This window comes from Petaurus breviceps, unplaced genomic scaffold, assembly GCF_028583685.1.
Source record: "Petaurus breviceps papuanus isolate PSGF00001 unplaced genomic scaffold, PetGlider_PUasm1.0 181, whole genome shotgun sequence".
NCBI classification, from domain to species: domain Eukaryota; kingdom Metazoa; phylum Chordata; class Mammalia; order Diprotodontia; family Petauridae; genus Petaurus; species Petaurus breviceps.
Window position 1 is genome coordinate 20,217,937 of NW_027185784.1, and position 11,062 is coordinate 20,228,998.

Below are 11,062 nucleotides of genomic sequence, written 5' to 3' on the forward strand. Positions count from 1 at the left end.
AGAAACAATCAGTAACCTCATTCTAGACAATGACAATAATGAGACAACATACCAAAATTTGTGGGATGCAGCAAAGGCAAGTTTTTGTTTTTGTTTTTTTTGCTTTTTGGAGGGCTATTGGGGTTAAGGGACTTGCCCAAGGTCACATGACTAGTTTTTGCATTAAGTGTCTGAAGCCGGATTTGAACTCAGGTCATTCTGACTCCAGGGCCAGTGTTCTATTCACTGCTCCACCCATCCACCCCAACAAAGGTACTTCTTCAGGGAAGTTGTATATCCCTGGATGCATATGTGAATGAAGTAGAGAAAATTGAGGTCAATGAATTGGGCATGCAATGGAAAAAGCTGGAAAAAGAACAAATTGAAAATCTCCAATTAAATACTAAATTAGAAATAATGAAAACCAAAGGAGAGATTAATAAAATTAAATTAGCCATCACTGCCAAGGTGAGCCAGCTATGGGCCCCTTTTTCCATCTGCACCACATCGGGCCCATTGCACTGCAGAGACCCCCGGCCTCATGTGGTGTTGGGCCAGGGGGCTTTCTTAATCGCCCTAGGGCTTTTATTTTTTAGGCAGCAAAAAAGCCTGCTTGGAAGTCAGAGCTTTCTCCTCCTGCCTTGGAGTGCAGCCTGGCCCAGGGCAGGAGGCTGCAGAAGCTGAGGCTCTTGGGTTTGGAGGTGGTGGGCTGGGCGTTTAGGTTAAAGAATGATCATAAAAACATAGATTGAAACCTAGAAAGAAGCACATAAGTATGTGTATCATGTTACACATGAATAAACTAAAGTCTAGAGAGGTTGAGACCTGTCTAAAGTCCACCCATGTAGGAACACCTGGATATTGAACCTCAATTCCTTGACTTCAAGATATGGAAGCCCAAGAAGAACCAAATTGCCATCTATGAACTCCTTTTTAAGGAGGGAGTAATGGTAGCCAAGAAGGATGTTCACATGCCAAAGAACCCTGAGCTGGCAGACAAGAATGTTCCCAATCTACATGTCATGAAGGCCATGCAGTCTCTAAAGTCTCATGGCTATGTTAAAGAGCAGTTTGCATGGAGACATTTCTACTGGTACCTCACCAATGAGGGCATTCAGTACCTCAGGAATTACCTTCACCTTCCTCCTGAGATTGTGCCTGCCACACTCTGCAGAAGTCATCCTGAGACAGGAAGGCTAAGGCCCAGAAGTCTGGAGGGTGAGTGCCCTGTCCGACTTATTGGGGTGAAGCTGACAGAGAGGGATATGGAGGAAGTACTGCTCCTCCTGGTGCTGACAAGAAGACAGAGGCTGGGACTGGGTCAACAACAGAATTCCAATTTAGAGGTGGATTTGGTCATGGACGTGGTCAACTTCCTCAATAAAAACTGTAGAGATATGTTTCATATTGAATAAAATTTTGGAAAAAATACAAAATTGAAATTAAGAAAACTATTGAATTAATAAATAAAACTAAGTGCTGGTTTTATGAAAAATAAACAATAAAATTGATAGACCCTTAGTCAATATGATAAAAAAGAGAAAGAGGAAAACCAAATTATGAGTATCAAAAATGAAATGGGTGAATCTACCTCCAATGAAGAAGAAATTAAAACAATAATCAGGAATTATTTTGTATACACATAAATTTGACAATCTTAGTGAAATGGATGAATATTTACAAAAATATAAATTGCCCATATTAACTGATGAGAAAGTAAATTACTTAAATAACCCCATGTCAGAAAAAGAAATTGAACAAGCCATCAGTGAACTCCCTATGAAAAAATCTCCATGGCCAGATGGATTTACTAGCAAATTCTATCAAACATTTATAGAACAATTGATTCCAATACTTTACAAACTATTTGGGAAACTTAGAGAATTCTTTTTATGACACAAATATAGTACTGATACCTAAATTAGGAAGAAATAAAATGGAGAAAGAAAATTATAGACCAATTTCCCCCAAGAATAGAGATGCAAAAATTTTAAATAAAATATTAGAAAAAAGACTACAACAACTTATCACAAGAATAATACACTTTGATCAGGTAGAATTTATTCCAGGAATGCAAGGATGGTTTAATATTAGGAAAACCATCAGTATAATTGAGCATATCAACAAGAAAACTAACTGAAACCACATAATTATCTCCATAGATACAGAAAAGGCTTTTGACAAAGAACAATACCCATTCCTATTAAAAACATTAAAAAATATAGCAATAAATGAAGCTTTCCTTAAAATAATAGGTAGCATCTTTTTAAATCCATCAGCAAGTAATATATGTAAAGGTGATAAGCTAGAAGCATTTCCAATAAGATCAGGGGGGAAATAAGGGTTTCCTCTATCACCTCTCTTATTAAATCTGGTACTAGAAATGTTAGCAGTAGCAATTAGAGAAGAAAAAAAAAAGAATCAAATTAGGGAAAGAAGAGACGAACCTATCACTCTTTGTGGATGATATGATGATATACTTAGAGAATCCTAAAGAATCAAGTAAAAAACTGCTTGAGACAATAAATAAATTCGGCAAAGATGCAGAATATAAAATAAACCCACATAAATCCTCAGCATTCCTGTATATTTCTAATGAAACCCAACAGCAAGAGATAAAAAGAGAAATCTCATTTAAAGTTACTGTAGACATTATAAAATATTTGGGAATCTACCTGGCAAAACAAACCCAGGTCCTATATGAACACAACTAGGAAACACTTTTCACAGAAACAAAGTCAGATATAACATTAGAAAAGCATCAATTATGGAGATTGGGGGCAGAGCCAAGATGGCGGAGTAGAAGCACGACCTTCCCGCGGCTCCAGCTTCCACCCTCCCCAATCCATGTAAAAAGGGGACTCTAAACAAACTTTGGAGCTGTAGAACGCACAAAATGACACAGAGAAGCTAACCTCCCACTGAGGACAGCCCGGCAGGCCGGCAGGAATCGGCCAGCGCAGCGCTCTGGGAGCGGAGCCCAGCCCCACGCCGAGGCTTTAGCCCCAGGGTGGGCCTGACCAGCCGCCAGCCAGAGGGATTCCAGATCAGCAGCAGCTGTGGCCATTTCCAGATTTATCAATACATAGATGAGAAGGACAAGGTGAGAGGCCAGTGCAATCTGGACTTTGGGACCCAGGAAGAGGGAGTGTATGGCTTTGACCCCCGGAGCTAGAAACCGCTGAGATGCCAGCACTGCATGCCAGCACCACGTGGCGGCTTCAGCTCCTGGCCTGCAGAGTGTAGGAGGACCAAGCATCAGTCTGAGGGGTCATCGCTCTTGCTTTAACCTGCTTGGATCTGGATTGCAGTCTAGGGTGGAGGTCCTGGGGTGTGTGTCCAGCTTGCCAGAGCGTGTGGAGACCTCAGAGAGGGCACCCATCTAATACCTCCTGCAGCTGAGAAAACCCTAGCGTTTGGGACAAAAACTCTCCTGTCTGGTGGCAGAGTCCTATTGTGGCAAAAAGCCCAAAAGTCAAATCATTGAGTGGCAAAATGAGCAGGCAAAGGAAACAAAGCAGACAGAAGATTCCAACATTACACTCCTATTTTGGGGATAAGAAGGAGCAAGGCATGGAACAGGAGGAAAACAGTGAAGTCGGAACTCCTGCACCAAAAGCTTCAAAGGAAAATACAAGCTGGTTACAGGCCATAGAGGACCTTAAGAAGCAGATAAGAGAAGTGGAGGAAAAATTGGGAAGAGAAATGAGAACAATGCAAGAAAATTATGAAATGAGAGTCAACAGCCTGACTGAGGAAAATAAAACCTTAAAAAACAGACTGACTCAAATGGCAAAGGAGGCTCAAAAAGGCAATGAGGAGAAGAATGCCTTAAAAAGTCAAATTTGCCAGATGGAAAAAGAATCGCAAAAGCTCACTGAGGAGAATCATTGCTTCAGAATTAGATTGGAGCAAATGGAAGCTAATGACTTTATGAGAAATCAAGATGCTGTTAAAAAGATCCAAACAAATGAAAGAATAGAAGGCAATGTGAAATATATCATGGGAAAAACCACTGACTTGGAAAATAGATCCAGGAGAGATAATTTAAAAATTATTGGACTGCCTGAGAGCCATGACCAAAGTAAGAGTCTGGAAAGCATCCTCCAGGAAGTTCTCAAAGAAAACTGCCCTGATGTTTTAGAACCAGAGGGCAAAATAGAGGTTGAAAGAATACACCGATCACCTCCTGAAAAAGATCCCAGAAAGAAAACTCCTAGGAATATTATAGCCAAGTTCCGGAATTCCCAGATTAAGGAGAGAATATTACAAGCAGCCAGGAAGAAACAATTTGAATATTGTGGAAACACAATCAGGATAACCCAGGATCTGGCAGCTTCTACACTGAGGGATCAAAGGGCCTGGAATGTGATATTCCGGAGGTCAAGGGAGCTGGGATTAAAACCAAGAGTCACCTACCCAGCAAAACTGAGTATCATGTTTCAGGGGAAAATATGGTCATTCAGTGGAATACAGGACTTTCAAGCATTCTTGCTGAAAAAAACAGAGTTGAATAGAAAATTTGACATTCAGATACAAGAAGCAAGAGAAGCATGAGAAGGTAAACAGGGAAAAGAAATCATAAGTAACTTATCAAAGTTGAACTATTTTTTTTTGAAGCAATCAGGGTTGAGTGGCTTGTTCGGGGTTGCATGGCCAGTTATTGTTTCTGGGTGTGGTGCTGGGTGTCTGGGCCTGGATTTGATCCGGGTCATCCCGGCACTGGAGCCGGTGCTCTTGCTCGCTGAGCCACCTGGCCAAAGTTGAACTATTAACATTCCTACATGGAAAAACAATAATTGTAACCTATGAAACTTTACTCAGTAGTTGAAGGGATTAGAAATATATATATATATATATGTGTGTGTGTATATGTATGTATATATATATATGTCTTTATATGAGGGTATGCGGGCATATGAATACATATGTGAATGTTTGTATATACGTTTACAGGTATACATAGATAGAGGGCACGGGACCAATTTCACAGGAAGGGATGATACTTAAAAGGTGAAATTAAGAGGTGAGAGGAATATAATGAGAGGAGATGGGGAGAGACAGAGTGGGGCAAACTATCTCATACAGAAGAGGCAAGGGAAAATGGTTACAATGGAGGAGAATAGGAAGGCAAAAGGGAATAGGTCAACCTTATTCCTATTGAATCTGGCTTGAGAAGGGAGGGAAATACACACTAAATATGGGATCTCACCCTCCAGGAGAATAGGGGGGGAAGGGGATGTGAGGCGGGATGATGGAAGGGAGGGCAGGCTGGGGGGGAGGGAAGTTGGAAGCACCCACTTTTGAAAAGGGACAGGATCAAAGTAGAGAATAGAACAAGTGGAAGGGGGGATAGAAGGGAGGGAAAAATAGTCAGTCTTTTACAATACATCTACTATGCTATTGTTTTGTATTAGCCACACGTACAACCTATACTGAACTGCTTGTCCCCCCAGGGGGGGTGGGTGGCAGGGGGTGGGGGAAGGGAATGAATCTGGAATTGAAAGTTTTAAAATCAAATATTCAAATATATATATGTATATATATATATATATGTGTGTGTGTGTGTGTGTGTGTATACTATTATTAATACCATCTTACATGTAATTAAAAAAAAGATATACAGGCACTGAGGCATAGAGATCCACTGGAAAAGTTGAAATGGGTATGGGAGAAAATATGGGAGAGAGCAGATTGGAGGTGGGGATATCCTGTGGGACTGCTGTTTTGGGGGGATGGGTGGGGGAAAAACGGGGAGAAAATTTGTAACTCAAAATCTGGCGGAAACGAATGATGTAAATCAGCAGTTAATAAAGCATGTAAATTTTAAAAAAGCAAGAAAAAAAAAGGAATGTATATGTAGAGCCTATATTACATTGCATTCCATCTTGGAGAGGGAGAGAAAATTTAAAGCTTATAGAAGTGAACGTTGAAAACTAAATATAAATAAACTTTAAAGTTAGAAGAAAAAAAAGCATCAATTGCTCATGGGTGGATCGAGCTAATATAATAAAAATGACAATTTTACTTAAATTAAATTACATTTTTACTGCCATACAAATAAATTTACCAAAAAACTACTTTATAGAACTAGAAAAAATAGTGACAAAATTCATTTGGAAAAACAAAAGGTCCAGAACATCAAGGGAATTGATGAAAAGAAATGCTAGGGAGGGTGGACTAGCCATACCAGATTTTAATCTGTATTTTAAAGCAGAAATCATCAAAACTACTTGGTACTGGCTGAGGAATAGAGTAGTGGATCAATGGGTACACAAGATTAAGCAGTCAATGAATATAACAATCTACTGTTTGATAAACCCAAAGACCCAGTTTTTGGGATAAGAACTAACTATGTGATAAAAACTGCTGGAAAAACTGGAATGTAGTATGGCAGAAACTGGGCATAGAACATTATCTAACACCATATACCAAAATCATGTCTAAATGGGGTGCATGATCTAGGTATAAAGTTTGATAGTGTAAGTAATCTGGGAAAGCAAGGAATAGTTTACCTGTCAGATTTATGGAGAGGGGAAGACTTTATGACCAAACAAGAATTGGAGAGCATTATAAAATGCAAAATGTATAATTTTGTTTAGATGAAATTGAAAAGCTTCTGTACAAACAAAGCCAATGTAACCAAGATTAAGAGGGAAGGGAAAATTGGGAAAGAATTTTTATAACCAGGATGGCCAGGTAGCTCAGTGAATAAGAGCACCCGCCCGGGAGTCGGGAGACATGGGTTGGTTCCTGACTCAGATACTTGGCATCCACACAAAATAACAGACTGTGTAAACTTGAGCAAGTTACTTAACCCCAATTGCTTTAAAAAAAAAAAAAAGAATTTTTACAACCAATGTCTCTGATAAAGACCTCATTTCTTTTCTTTTCTTTTTTAAAGCAATTGGGGTTAAGTAACTTGGTCAAGGTTACACGGCCAGTTATTTCTGGGTGTGGTACTAAGTATCTGAGCCCAGATTTGATCCCCAGGTTGTCCCGACACTGGAGCCGGTGCTCTTACTTGCTGAGCCACCTGGCCGCCCCTAAGCAATTGGGGTTAAGTAACTTGCTCAAGGTTACACGGCCAGGTGTTTCTGGGTGGGTGCTAAGTGTCTGAGCCCGGATTCAATCCCCAGGTCATCCCGACACTAGAGCCGGAGCTCTTATTTGCTGTGCTACCTGGCCTCCCCTAAAGACCTCATTTCTAAAATATACAGAGTATTGAGTCATATCTATAAGAATACAAACCATTCCCCAATTGATAAATGGTCAAATGATATGAACAGGCAGTTTTCAGAGGAAGAAATTAAAGATATCTATAAGCATATGAAAAAATGCTCTAAATCAGTATTGATTAGAGAAATGCAAATCAAAAAAAACCTCTTGAGGTACCACATCTCACCAGTCAGATTGGCTAAAATGACAAAACAGGAAAATGATAAATGCTGGAGAGGATGTGGACAAATTGGAACACTAATGCGTTGTTGGCGGAGTTTTGAATTGATTCAACCATTCTGGAGAGCAATCTGGAACTATGCCCAAAGGGCTATAAGTAATTTCATACCCTTTGACCCAGCAATACCACTTCTAGGGTTGTATCCCAAAGAGATCATAGAAGTGGGAGGAAGACCCATATGTACAAAAATATTTATAGCAGCTCTTTTTGTGGTGGCAAAGAATTGGAAATTAAGGGGATGTCCATCAATTGGGGAATCACTGAACAAATTGTGGTATATGAATGTGAAATACTATTGTTGTATAAGAAATGAGGAGCAGATAGACTTCATATTTACCTGGAGAGACTCATACAAACTGATGGTGAGTGAGAACAGCAGAACCAGGAGAAATGTGTACACAATTACAGACACAACACGTGTGTGTTGACCAGTTTTGATAGACTGGACTCTTCTCAGCAATGCCAGGTTATAAGTCAACTCCAAAAGATTCATAAGGGAGAGATATGTCTATATTCAGAGAAAGAACTAGAAAGAACAGAGTTTGAATTCAGAATGAAGCAAATTACCTGCTCTCTTTCGTTTTCTTGTTTGGTTTTGTTTCCTCTTTCCAATTGTTCACTCCATCTGATACAATCCTTCTTTATAACCTGACTAATGTCTAATGAGAAAGTATTTTCAGATTCTTTACTTGATTGTATGTTGCCATGGTGGGGGTGGGGGTGTGAGGAGAAGAGGGAGGGTGAGAAAATTTGAAACTCAAGGAATCGTGGAACCTAATCTTGTAAACAAAAAGTAAACAAACAAATTAATAAGGACAAAAAAATTTTTAAAAATGCAAATGGAAAGAGCAACCACCCACATAAACAAAATTATAAATTTTTTATTAATTATAAAGGTCAATCATGATTGAAATGATGAAATATGAGAGCAAACCTCCAATTCATGCTTTCATGGAGTTGAAGCATTCCAAGTTGTAGGACATTAGACATAATTGTGGACTTTTTCAATGTATTGAACTATTGTTTTGATTTTTTCCTCTTTGTCCTTAAAAATCCCATTTGTTATATGGGATGGCTTTCTGTGAGAGAGAAGGGAGGAATTCTGGTAATGATTATAACCATGCAAATAATTGGAGACATCAATAAAAGATTGTTTTTCTTTTAAAGCACACAAATACATGTATGTAAATGTATATGACCTAATATAACCTAATATTTATCCTGCTACTGTCAAAACTGCCCTATTTGTCTCTTATCCTTTATGAGTTGCATTCTGTACTCTTCTGTGCATTTAAAAAAATGCTTCAAACACCTTCCTCTTTTATTCTTCTTATTTTGGGAAACATCATCATCATTATTCTACATGGCTTTCAACCCTACCAATTATAAAATAGAAAATAAATCCTTAAAACAAATATACATAGTCAAGCAATAAAAAATACATACATGTTGTAAAATTAACATCTGCTTTATTCTAAGACTACTTAAGAAGATAATAATAACATTCTTCTCATAGTTCTATATTCTCTTTTATGGTATTTTCCCATACTACATAAAGTCCAAAGATCTAAAACTCACAAATTCTTGGCTGAAAAATATTGCTGTAACTACAAAGATATTTTTCAATTCATTTCTAATGAATTTATAATAAAGTGCCTGTGAGACACCATGGCTAAGAACATCATAAAAGCAATTCCTCTCATGTATAAGATTGATTTTACTGACTATAATATGTTTAAGACTAGAACTAGAGAAAATAAACCCAATGTATCAAATTAGTAGGTTTTGTTTGTTTTTGAAAGACTCTGAGTATGAATGCAATGGAATGCCTTGGTGGATACTTGTATGATATGCATGGGACATTACTGAGTTGGCTAAAGAATCAATAATCTGTATAGTTCTGAATTAGATATTGTTGGTCTTGAGTCTGGAAGATGTAGATTTGATTCTAGCCTGTGACACTTAGTAGCCCTATGATTTAAGAAAGTAACAACATTTTGGAGTCTCACTTTCTAAAATAAAAAAAATTGAGATAATTATAAATAGTACCTACCTCAAAGGGTTGTTGTGTGGCTTAGATGAAATAAATTCTTCTCAGAATTACTGAAACCATTCTGTTCATCATTTCTTTTAGCACAATAATATTCCACCACAGTCATACCACAGCTTGTTCAGCCATTCCCCAATTGAAGGACATACCTTCAATTTATGTGAAGGTATAAAGACTTTAAAGCAAGTATTTGGATATGAATTATTACATCTTGATGTTATTGTTTGCTCAGAAATATAATTTAACTTCACTTAGCCTTACTTCATTCTTTTGTGAAAATAAAATTGTTTTTTTATTTTTAATGACATATAAAAACATTTTGACATTGTTTTAAAAATAATTTTTGAGTTCTAAATTCTCTTTCCCCCCTCCCTCCTTCAAAAGGAAAGCTATTTGCTATAGATTATACATGTACAATCATGCAACATATTTCCCTATTAGCATGTTGCTAAAGTGAGGATACCAAAAAAATGTCAAGAAAAATAGTTTAAAAAGTATGCTTTAAATATGCTTTCTGACTCCAGTTCTTTCACTGAAAGTGGATAGCATTTTTCATCATAAGTTCTTCAGAATTATCTTGGATCATTGTATTGATAAGAATAAGTAAGTCATTTAGAGTTGATCATTGTACAATATTGCTGTTACTGTGCATAGTGATCTCCTGGTTCTGCTCACTTCACTTTACATCAGTCTTTCCATATTTTGGAAAGTATCCCAATGACTCTGGAAGAGAAAGTAAAACTTATGACTGAGCAGCTTTGTCTCACATAATCCAATTGACAAAGACATCACCTTTGTGATATCATTAGTTATTTTTGAGAATGAAGGATTGACAACCTTAACAACAATTCCATCACAATCATCTGCCACAACTTGTTAAGAGATTCCATAATTGATGGAAATCCCTTCAGTTTTCAATTCTTTGCCATCACAAAAAAGGCTCTATAAATATTTTGGTGTATATATCTATATCATCTATATCTATATCTATATTCTCTCTCTCTCTTTCTCTCTCTCCTCCTGTCTACACACACACAAACAACCTTTCCCTTTTTCTTTGATCATTTTGGGAAACAGATCTATTAATGATATTGCTTGGTCAAGGAGGAGGCAAAGTTTCATAGCCCTTTGGGCATATTTACAAATTGTTTCTCATAATGGTTCACAACTCAACCAAGAATTCATTAGTGTCTCAGTTTGTCCACATTCTCTCCAACATTTGTTGTTTTTCTCTTTTATCATATTAAACAATGTGATACTTATGAGGTGGTATCTCGTAGTTGTTTTAATATGCATTTCTCTAATCAATAGTGATTTGGAGCATTTTTTGATATAAGGATAGCTTTGCTTTCCTCTTATGCAAATTACCTGTTCATAGCCTTTGACCATTTATTAATTGAGGAATTACTTATATTCTTATAATTTGACTAATTTCTCTATATATTTGAGAAATGAGATCTTTATCAGAAAAAACTTCTTATAATCTTGGCTGCATTGGTTTTGTTTATGCAAAGCTTTTTCATTTAATGTAGTCAAAATGATCCATTTTATATTCTGTAATGCTCTCTATATCT

General features: G+C 37.4%; 1 pseudogene; it reads left to right on the forward strand.

Moving 5' to 3' along the window:
- The first annotated feature begins 330 nt into the window (after nt 1-330).
- LOC138160380 (small ribosomal subunit protein eS10-like) lies at nt 331-1,391 on the forward strand (annotated as a pseudogene).
- The last annotated feature ends 9,671 nt before the right edge of the window (nt 1,392-11,062 follow it).